Source organism: Ipomoea triloba, chromosome 1 (assembly GCF_003576645.1).
Source record: "Ipomoea triloba cultivar NCNSP0323 chromosome 1, ASM357664v1".
Classification (NCBI taxonomy): domain Eukaryota; kingdom Viridiplantae; phylum Streptophyta; class Magnoliopsida; order Solanales; family Convolvulaceae; genus Ipomoea; species Ipomoea triloba.
The window spans coordinates 18797892-18807754 of record NC_044916.1 but is presented as its reverse complement, the minus strand read 5'-3'; positions in this window follow the sequence as shown (position 1 = coordinate 18807754).

Here is a 9863-nt window from a genome sequence, read left to right as displayed (position 1 = left end):
ATCTAAAGGGTACGCAGAGTGTTGGGCTCTGGTATTCGAAAGGTGGATCTTTCGAACTTATGGGTTATTCAGATGCGGACTTTGCCGGTTGTAAGATAGATCGAAAGAGCACATCAGGGACATGTCAGTTTCTAGGTGGAAGACTTGTCTCATGGTTTAGCAAGAAACAACATTCGATAGCTACAAGCACTGCTGAGGCAGAATATGTAGCAGCTGGAAGTTGTTGTGCTCAGATCTTATGGATGAAGCAACAGCTAATGGATTATGGTGTTGAGTGTAAGGAGGTTAAAATTATGTGTGACAATACAAGTACTATTGCCATCACCCACAACCCAGTGTTACACTCCAGAACAAAGCATATTGATATTAAGTATCACTTCATCCGAGACCACGTTGAGAAAAAGGACATCACTTTGGAATATGTTGCAACGGAGGAGCAACTAGCAGATATTTTCACAAAAGCGTTATGTGAAAATAGATTCTCTCAACTAAGGTTAGAATTGGGAATGATAGAGTTGGGTTGAATGGTCANTATCTTTTAAATGAATCAAACTTGTTTCTCTCGCAATCTGTGTTCGAAAGGTAGTTCGAGAGGTCACCCGATCAGTTTGTCTACATACATTATGTCTCGAAGAAGGGTAGTTCGAGAGGTCACTTCGAAAGGTAACAAACTGATATCTCTGAAAGGAGGAATAAGGAGGGTTAGGGATCAAAGGGAAGATCTCTAACCAGATCAAGATGAAGGAATAAGGAGGGTTAGGGATCAATCACTCAGGGGGAAGATCCTTAACCAGATCAAGACGGAAGAATAAGGAGGTTTAGNGGGCTCATCTGCTTATACACCGAGGAAGAGGAGAATCAATGCGTAATGGCCATTGACAACGAGGTAACCTCTACTCCTACATCTCGCTGCTCTACTTCTACCTCTCGTTGTTCTTCATTTAAAAGCGATGAGGACCCCTTCGAGATGTTGGAATCGCTCAGAAGGAACCTTAACATCGCCAATAGCACTCATGCTAGAGTGATGGATGAAAACAGCAAGCTAACTGCTGAAAGAGATATGCTTAAGAACGTCTCGAAAGAGAATTTGGAGCTGACTCTCAAAGTAAGTGAGTTAGAAGCCAAAGTAATCCTACTATCTGAAGAGTGCAAAGCTCGAGAGACGAGAGAGCTTAATCTTCGAAAGGTCATAGCATCATACACTAATTCCTCCAAAGCTATGGAGAAAATGGTGGTTGATCACAGACCTACAAGTGATAGAACCGGTCTAGGGTTCCATCAAGACCATCTCTCGAGAGATAAACAGACCAATGGTTTGGGAACTTCAAGAAATGGAGGATCTCAACCCAAACCAAATAAAGGTCATAAAGGACCAACAGAAAAGACCAGAGTAGCTATTCATAAACCGTCCCTATACACCAGCAATGGAAAGTATAGGAAAGCTACGAAGAATGGCCGGGTAAACAATATCGAGAGATCACCTTGCTATCTCTCGCAAGGCCATTCCAAGTACAAAAAGAGCTACACTCCATATAATGCACCTCAAGGCAAATATGGAAGGTCTGAGATCCACATAGTTAGGAACTCACGGATGGAGAAAGGAAGACTCTATCCATCTAGTGAGAATTGGTCATCAAATCACAAGTTCTGGAAGAAACCTCACTTTCAGCAATTTCACATGACCAAACAGCGTATGAAAGGCATGGTGCATAAGCCGGTCGAAAAGTCTCTACCTAAGTTGATTTATGCACCAAAGAGGCCTAAAACCTTTGCTAGCATTCCTTATAATTATCAAACGTACAATGGCTACATTGCGCCTAGGCCTGGAATAATGGGCACAAGGTATAAATGGATGCCTAAACTCACTAACCCACCAGGACCCAAAGTTTGGGTACCTAAACTTGCTTGATTTCCTTGCAGGACACCAGGGACGTGTGGTTCATTGACAGTGGATGTTCGAGACATATGACTGGAAATCTAACACTGCTTGAGAACATCCAACCTATCGAAGGTCCCTTGGTGACATTTGGCGACAACGAGAAGAAGGGNAAAGGTTGGTTTTGGCTTTGTTGTTCAATTTCTATTGAGACTGAAGGGCTTCGAACTGAGGGAAGGGCGAGAGGTTCATCGGAATACCTATATGGGTAGAACGAAACCTCAAGCTAAGGCAAAAGGTGCTAAGGATGCATCTTCACCCTCAAAGCCTAAGGGAAGGGGCAAAAGGAAAGCCCCAGCTAAGGAGAAGCGCTCTGATGACGAGCTTTTGGACACCCTAGTCAAGAGGGTTGAATTGAAAAGGAAGGCCAAGAGGACCAAGACTGCTGCTGTCACCCAGGTTCGAGAGGTGACACCGTCCGTTATACAAGTACCATTTGAGGACAGGGCACAAGTCCAGGGGGAACCTCAGGCTACACCGGCCACTGAGGTTGAGAGAGTGCCCCCTACCAAGTCCCTGTCAGGAACTTTAAGTGTTGATATACTTGCTGTTGATGGTGCTGAGGATGTTGATGAATCTGTTGGTTTGCCTCAAGAGGAGGCTCGAGAAGTTGAAGGTACTGGGATCAGTGATCCAGTACAGGGTATTGTTGAGGAGCCACGACAGGTGGTTCGAGAGGTAGTGTTGAGGGGGAACCTCAATCAGATGGAAACCGGGAAGCATCTGATGCAGAGACTCCCACCTTGGCCAATCCTACCTTACCAGCAGCTGAAGCTGAGGCTCCAGGTTCGAGAGGTGAAGAGCAAGAAGTGATCCATCCCTCAGGTGGAAACCGGGAAGCACCTGATATGGAGCTACCTTCGAGCTCTGATCCCAGTGTCCCTGCTGAACCTCAGGAAGTCAGTCGAGAGGTGGACTCGCAATTGCAAGTCATGGGTGGAAATCTGGAAGCACCCAAGTCCCCTCCAACGAAAGGTACATCTCGATCCTCAACTCCTACTTCTGACTATGATCAACAGGCCGAAGAAGTCTTCATTGGCGAAGTGCGTCAATTCATGGCTGATCAATCTCAGAAGATGGCTCAGCTCGAAAGAATACTCGCTGTGGTCCGCAATGCTGCAATGCCTGCTGATGGCACAAGTGAATCCCAAGGCCGTCATGCCGAACTTCTCGAACAGGCGATATGGGCTGAGGATGCAGCACGGAAAGCCACTGATGAAGCCGCTGTAGCTCGAGCAGAGGCTGCAAGTGCGAGGGCTGAATTAGCCGAGATGCGAGCAGAGCTGCGAGCCTTCCAATATTCCAGTGAACTTCGACAGGATGTGATGAAGGCCATACTCGATGACCTGTCGAACCAAGTCCCTGCCCAACTTCAAGCTATTTTCGAAGGTATGTCCACCCTCCTCTCCCGTACTGATGATGCCAACAAGGGGGAAAATAAAGAGAAAAAGAAGGGGGATACAACGGGCAAGAAAAGGGCAGCAAGTGAACCAGCTGGACCACCTCCAAAAATACCAAGAATCATGAGCAAAGCAGTGGAGGATGCCAAACAGGCAGAAAACCTAAGGGTCCAGCGTACACTGGAAATGGAGAGAAGGAGAGAAGAGGACATAGAAAGAAGAAGAAAAAGACAAGAACGACAGTCAGAAGAAGAAAGGAAGATAGATCTTCTCATGACAAACTTTAAGTTTGGGAACAGAGAAGACACTGAACAAATTCTGACTCTGGAGATATTCAAGCTTCTGAAAATCACTGGAATATCAACACACAGCAACATGGCTCCAGAAGAATGTATTGCTTGGTGGAAAGATGGAGTAATTGATGGTGAGTTCGTGGGGGAAGCCTACAGGAACTACAGGCATCTAGATGTCACAGATGAATACTTAAGCCTGGTAAATCCGAAAGACCCCATCAAGACACGAGAAGCCATTAACAAGAAAAGGAAAGGCAACAAGAAGTAAGCTCTCGTGGTCCAAACTCCATCTTATTTCAAAGTATTGATACTTATGTTGTTCTTGGTCTTACTTCTTTGAATCTTTTCCACTAAACTCTGTTATGTAAACATTCCCTTAATCTTAATACATATATCTTCTGCTGGGGGTGTTGCGTGAGTTTACTTATTCATGTTTAGTAGAATTGTTGTCAAACTTACCATATGCGCTGAAAATAAAATCAATGCTTTTTCTTTTTCAAATCAGCCATATAAGTAAGTATAAGTGTTGGCATCATCAAAAAGGGGGAAATTGTTAGGAACATCATGTAATAGGTTTTGATGATACCAACTGTTAAGTAAGAATCCCCAAGTCTCGATACATAGGCAAAACAATGTAAGTTCGATAAGTAAACTAAGAGCGAAAATACAACCGGGTAATTTGAGCTCAACTCGGGAAATATTTAAGCTTAAGGTAAACTTGTTTGAACAACTTAGAAGTTTTCGTGTTGTAAGCAAACAGATAGATCAGAAGCAGGCACGAGACAACTCTGGAGGAATAAGGGTCTACGAGACATCAACTAAGTCTCGAGACACAAGCCAAGTTCGAGAGGTAAGGACCTCTCGATATACCTATCGAGTTCGAGACGTAAAGAATATTCGAGAGATAGACCTCTCGATACATGGGATTGAAACATCAAATGGTCGAGACATCTTCTATGGTCTCGATAAACCGGCACTTCTCCAAGAGGCTGAATGTTAGTCAACATGTGCAGATAAAATACTTTAAGTTTGGAGAAGAAGAATATCATGGAGATAAAATATTGAAGAGGTGCTGAGCGGGAGGTTTCAAAATGGACGGAAGTGGATGACACGTCAGACATCCACCACAAACGGTCAAGAAGTGCACCAATCCTGAAGTGGTCAGATTCCCCAAACAAGGAATGATGGGAACATAAAAAGAGTAACTTTATCCAAAAGAAGCAAGTGAAGCATGAACTCAAGAAAGTGGAATATGGAATATTCACTACAAAACAAAAGGCTCAAGTTACAAGACCACTACTCCATGAAAAATGCTGAAATTGTGCAAAGACCCATGTTCGGCGTGGGAGACCAATTTCAAACGGAATAGTTTTCCCTCCAACGGAACTATTCTTCTACTCTCATATATAAGGACGTAAAGACACAGAAGACAAAAGGGGTTGTGAAAGAGGTCAAGAGGTTAACAAGAGGTGTCTAAAAAAAAACGTTCCAGTGCAAAGTGCTTAACTTGGAATATCATCCTGATATTCAATACAGCGAGAGAACACATCTTAGTGTTCGAAGAGAGTTACAAAGCTAAACTGTCATACATCCAGAAGGTGACCAAAGCTGCTCTACATCAAAGTTGATTCAACGATAGCTTGTGGTCAGATTGGAGTCTGTTACATTCAACTGTGACAACCAAAAACACCTTGCTTTGGATTAAGCAAGAGAGGTGGAGTAACCTGGCAGCTGTCCGAGTGAAAGAAACCTGAGGCTTGACGCGGGCTTGGTGATCAAAGGTCAAGTGCTCGAGAGGTGGAGTAGCTGGAAGCGGGGAGAAAGACCTTGGAGAGGCGGAGTAACCTGGGAGCTGTCTTGTGAAGATCCTGAGGCTTGACGCGGGCTTGGTGATCAAAGGTCAAGTGCTCGAGAGGTGGAGTAACTGGAAGCGGGGCGAAAAACCTGAGGCTTGAGGCGGGCTTCGTGATCAAAGCTCAAGCGCTCGATATTGTACTAGAAAGGGAAGTTTTTAGTGCAATCCTTCCAGGGAGTTTCTGGAAGAAGAGTGGAAGTAGGCGGGTTGGCCGAACCACTTAAAAATCTCTCTTGCATTTACTTTCTGTTTTTATCTCTCGCTAACCTCTCGATTGCACTGCATATAAACACACCTCTCGAACTAACTCAAACTCGTGCTAACTAAAAGGGGATAACATTTCCGCTGCGCATAAAACTTTGTCTTCACCTCGTGAGGTATCGAACCTAAACATCCTAAGTTCAATACACACGAGAGGTCGAAAAGATTTGCAAAATCTTATACAAGTCTATTCACCCCCCCCCCCCTATAGACTTGTACCCCATCCCCTTGGGACCAACACAGAATGGGCGAGTTGAGCGCAAACACAGGCATATTGTTGAAACTGGTTTGACTCTCTTTGACAAGGATTGTTCGTATGGGTGAGTGGATAGTGAAGGTATGGAGGGTGTTAAAACGAAGAGTCATGAACTCCCCGAGTGTCGTATCTCTCGCAGATGGCAAATTGGAGAATATACGGCTTTGCTACCCTGGTTTGTTTGAATAACGTTAAGATGGATCATGAGGATTTTGGTAAAAAAGAGATATTAAGAGGGTAAAGGTTAATAAAATAAAGAGGTAAACAAAGGGAAATAAAGGCGGATGGGGCTAAGATATCATGGAGATTGGTTCAAGGCGCAAGGAAGAGTGTTGATTTCCATTGAGTCATGATTGAAGGAGCTTGGAACATAGTCCTAAGTAGCGTCACACTCAAGCTCCCAATCCTCAGTCGGTTGGGGAATTTCATCAAACACTTTGTCTACAAGTTCCCTCCGGATCTCATCTTCTCAGATTGAGAGCGGGAGATGTGGGTAGTGGGCTACATCTCTTTGCGATATCTCGCCAAAGAGATGATCCTATACTCTTGAAGAGATCGGGGCCCTCGATCCAACAAGATCATACAAAAACATACACACAGATTCAACATTCCCCAAAGAAATCAAACTCATTAATCAAATTAGATCATGAACACCAATCATCCATTCAATCTAGCCCCTATCCTAGGGATTAGCCTCTCATAGGCTTCAATAACATCAAAGCATCAAAATAGAAAAACATATCTACCAGATCAATATAAAAAGCTAACGACTTTAAGGAAAAAGGAAAGGTAAGAGAAAGCCAAAGAGAAAACAAGTTTTTAATGGAAGAAGTTACCCAAAAGATCTTCAAAGCTATGGAGATCTAGTTCTCTTCTCCAAGAGCTCCTCCTCCTTCTCTAATCCTATCTAACCTAACCTAAAAATTGTGGAATGAAATATGAGGCAAAAAAACTCCCTAAACCTAGCTGAAATGTCCCTTAAATACTAAAACATCGCGCAGGTTTTCTGGTGCCGTCCCACGTCTGCCACACGCGTGTGAAGCTCGTGGGCGTGGTTTCTTCATTTTCGTTTCCTTTTGTTGTTTCCGGTTTGGTCTTCGTGTGCTCCCATGTGGATTGATTCTTCCTTTCAATGATTTATGCTCCTTTTCGATTGATTTCAGCCTTCATTCCTGTGGGAATTCTACAAAACACTCCACACAGCACTCAATTGCAATTTGTTAGTAAAATAGCATGTAAACACGCAATTGCACTCTCTAAGACTTATTTTTAGCAAGAAATCAACTTAATAAGTTATAGATAAATAGGTACTTTTGGCGTCTATCACTCTTGGCTTGTGTTTTTGTTCTATCTAGGTTTTGGGATTACTCCTTTGAAACTGCAGTTTATCTTATTAATAGGATGCCTTCTCCTACATTGCATAATTCCACTCCTTATTTTCTTCTTCATAAGACCTCGCCCACTTATTCTTTTCTTCGAGTCTTTGAGTGTCTCTGTTATCCGCATTTACGTCCCTATAATCGTCACAAGATTTCTTTTCGGTCATCTCCATGTGTCTTCTTAGGTTACCCAGATTTATTCCGGGGGTACAGGTGCATGGACTTGTTGACTAATAAGGTTTATGTGTGCAGGCATGTTCGGTTTGATGAGACTAAGTTTCCATTTGCTAAGTCTACTTCACAGAATCACAGGTACCTGCAACTCCGCGCCATCTGCCGTGGGTTGAGTCTGTTCTTCAGTTGTGCTCTGTTGATGTGCCTGCTTCGACCCCACTACAGTCCGGTGTCTCTACGGCTGTGACTACTGCTAAGCCGCGGGATAGGCCTCGTGGGAATTCTACTCGGCCTACGACTAGGTCTCATGTCATGACTACTAGGAGTCGGTCTCAGACTCCTCTTGCTTGTCTGGTTACTCAAGTGTGCCCCATTGATCCAACTTGCTACTCTCAGGCTGTCAAACACTCAGAGTGGCGTGACGCGATGGATTAGGAGTTTAATGCTCTTCTTCAGAATCAGACTTGGTGTTTGGTTCCGTCGACTCCTTTCATGAATGTGATTGGCTGCAAGTGGGTTTTTCGCACTAAACGCAAGGCGGATGGTTCGATAGAGAGGTATAAGGATCGGTTGGTGGCGAAGGGGTTTAATCAAGTTCTTGGCCAGGGTTTCTTTGACACATTCAGTCCAGTGGTCAAGCCCACTACAGTCAGGTTACTTCTTTCTTTAGTTGTTTCTTCTGGTTGGGTTGTTAGGCAGCTTGATGTGCACAATGCTTTTTTGAATGGTAATTTGTCTGAGACTGTTTACATGTGTCAACCACTTGGTTATGCTGATTCCCAGTATCCTGATCATGCGTGCTTGCTGAGACGATCTTTGTATGGCTTGAAGCAAGCACCCCGTGCTTGGTTCAATCGATTGCATGATTTTCTATTGTCTGTGGGTTTTGTTGCTTCCAAGACGGATGTTTCTCTGTTTCATTGCACTGTGGACTCAGGTTTTATGTTTATACTGGTGTATGTTGATGATATTCTTGTTATGGGAAGTAGTCAAGGCCTGGTGGATTTGTTGTTGGCTCAACTGTCTGCTACGTTTAAGATACGAGATCTTGGGGAACCTGGGTTCTTCCTTGGTATTGAGACAGTGTGGTGTAGTGATGGTTTGCTACTTTCTCAGCAACGTAATATGACTGACATCTTGAAGCGTGCAGGCATGTCTGATTGTAAACCACTAACCACTCCTATCTCTTTGACTAAGTCTCCCATTCTGCAGGCAGATCCTCATGATGATCCTACTAGGTACAGAAGTCTTGCTGGGGCACTGCAGTATCTTACTGTTACTCGTCCGGATCTCTCCTATGCAGTCAATCTGTTGTGTCAGCGTATGCATGCCCCTACAGTTCAGCACTAGGAGCAGCTGAAACGGGTCCTACGGTATGTCAAATGCACTCTTCTCTATGGGCTTTGTATTCGCACCTCTTCCTCCAGGGAGCTTCATGCGTTTTTAGATTCTGACTGGGCTGGATGTCCTGAGGATCGCAAGTCCACGAGTGGGTTCGCTGTGTTTCTTGGGTCCAATCTCATCTCTTGGGTCTGCAAGAAGCAGAGGACAGTTGCTAGGTCTTCTACTAAAGGTGAGTACAAGGCACTGGCAGATGTTTGGCTGATGTAACATGGATTTTTTATCTCTTGCGTGAGCTTCGTATTACTGGTGTATCGGTTCCCAAGTTGTGGTGTGATAATCTTTGTGCCACCTATATGTGTGTCAATCCAATCTTCCATGCTCGTACAAAGCATGTGGAGATTGATTATCACTTTGTTATGGATAAGGTTGATGTTGGAGAGATACAGGTGAACTTTATTTCTACAAAGGATCAACTTGCTGATATATTCACCAAAGCTCTTCCGAGTCCTAGATTTGTTTTTCTCATGGACAAGCTACAGGTTGCTAGTCTGCTCTGTGCTTGAGGGGGAGTGTTAAGACTCTATGTCTTTGAGTCTTATTGTGATTCACTTTCCTACTCCTCCTATACCTCTACTTATATGTATTTATATACTCTTTCAGACTTTGTAAATGTTGTCGTCAATATACACAATTATACGTTCTCATCGTTTTGATATTCTATTATTTAAACTTACAAAATATATCTTCGACTAGTCAATTATAAAAAACTAGTAAATTACCCATGCAATGCACGCATAAATTATTTTATTATATATTTAAATAATAAAATTGAAGATGAAATTATAAACAATTCTAATATTTGGAAGTGTACATTTATTTGAAATTATAAGATTTGTATATTAATGTCTAAATTGATTACTTAAAAATTATAATAGGAAAAGTCAAAAAAAAAAAAAAAAAAAAAA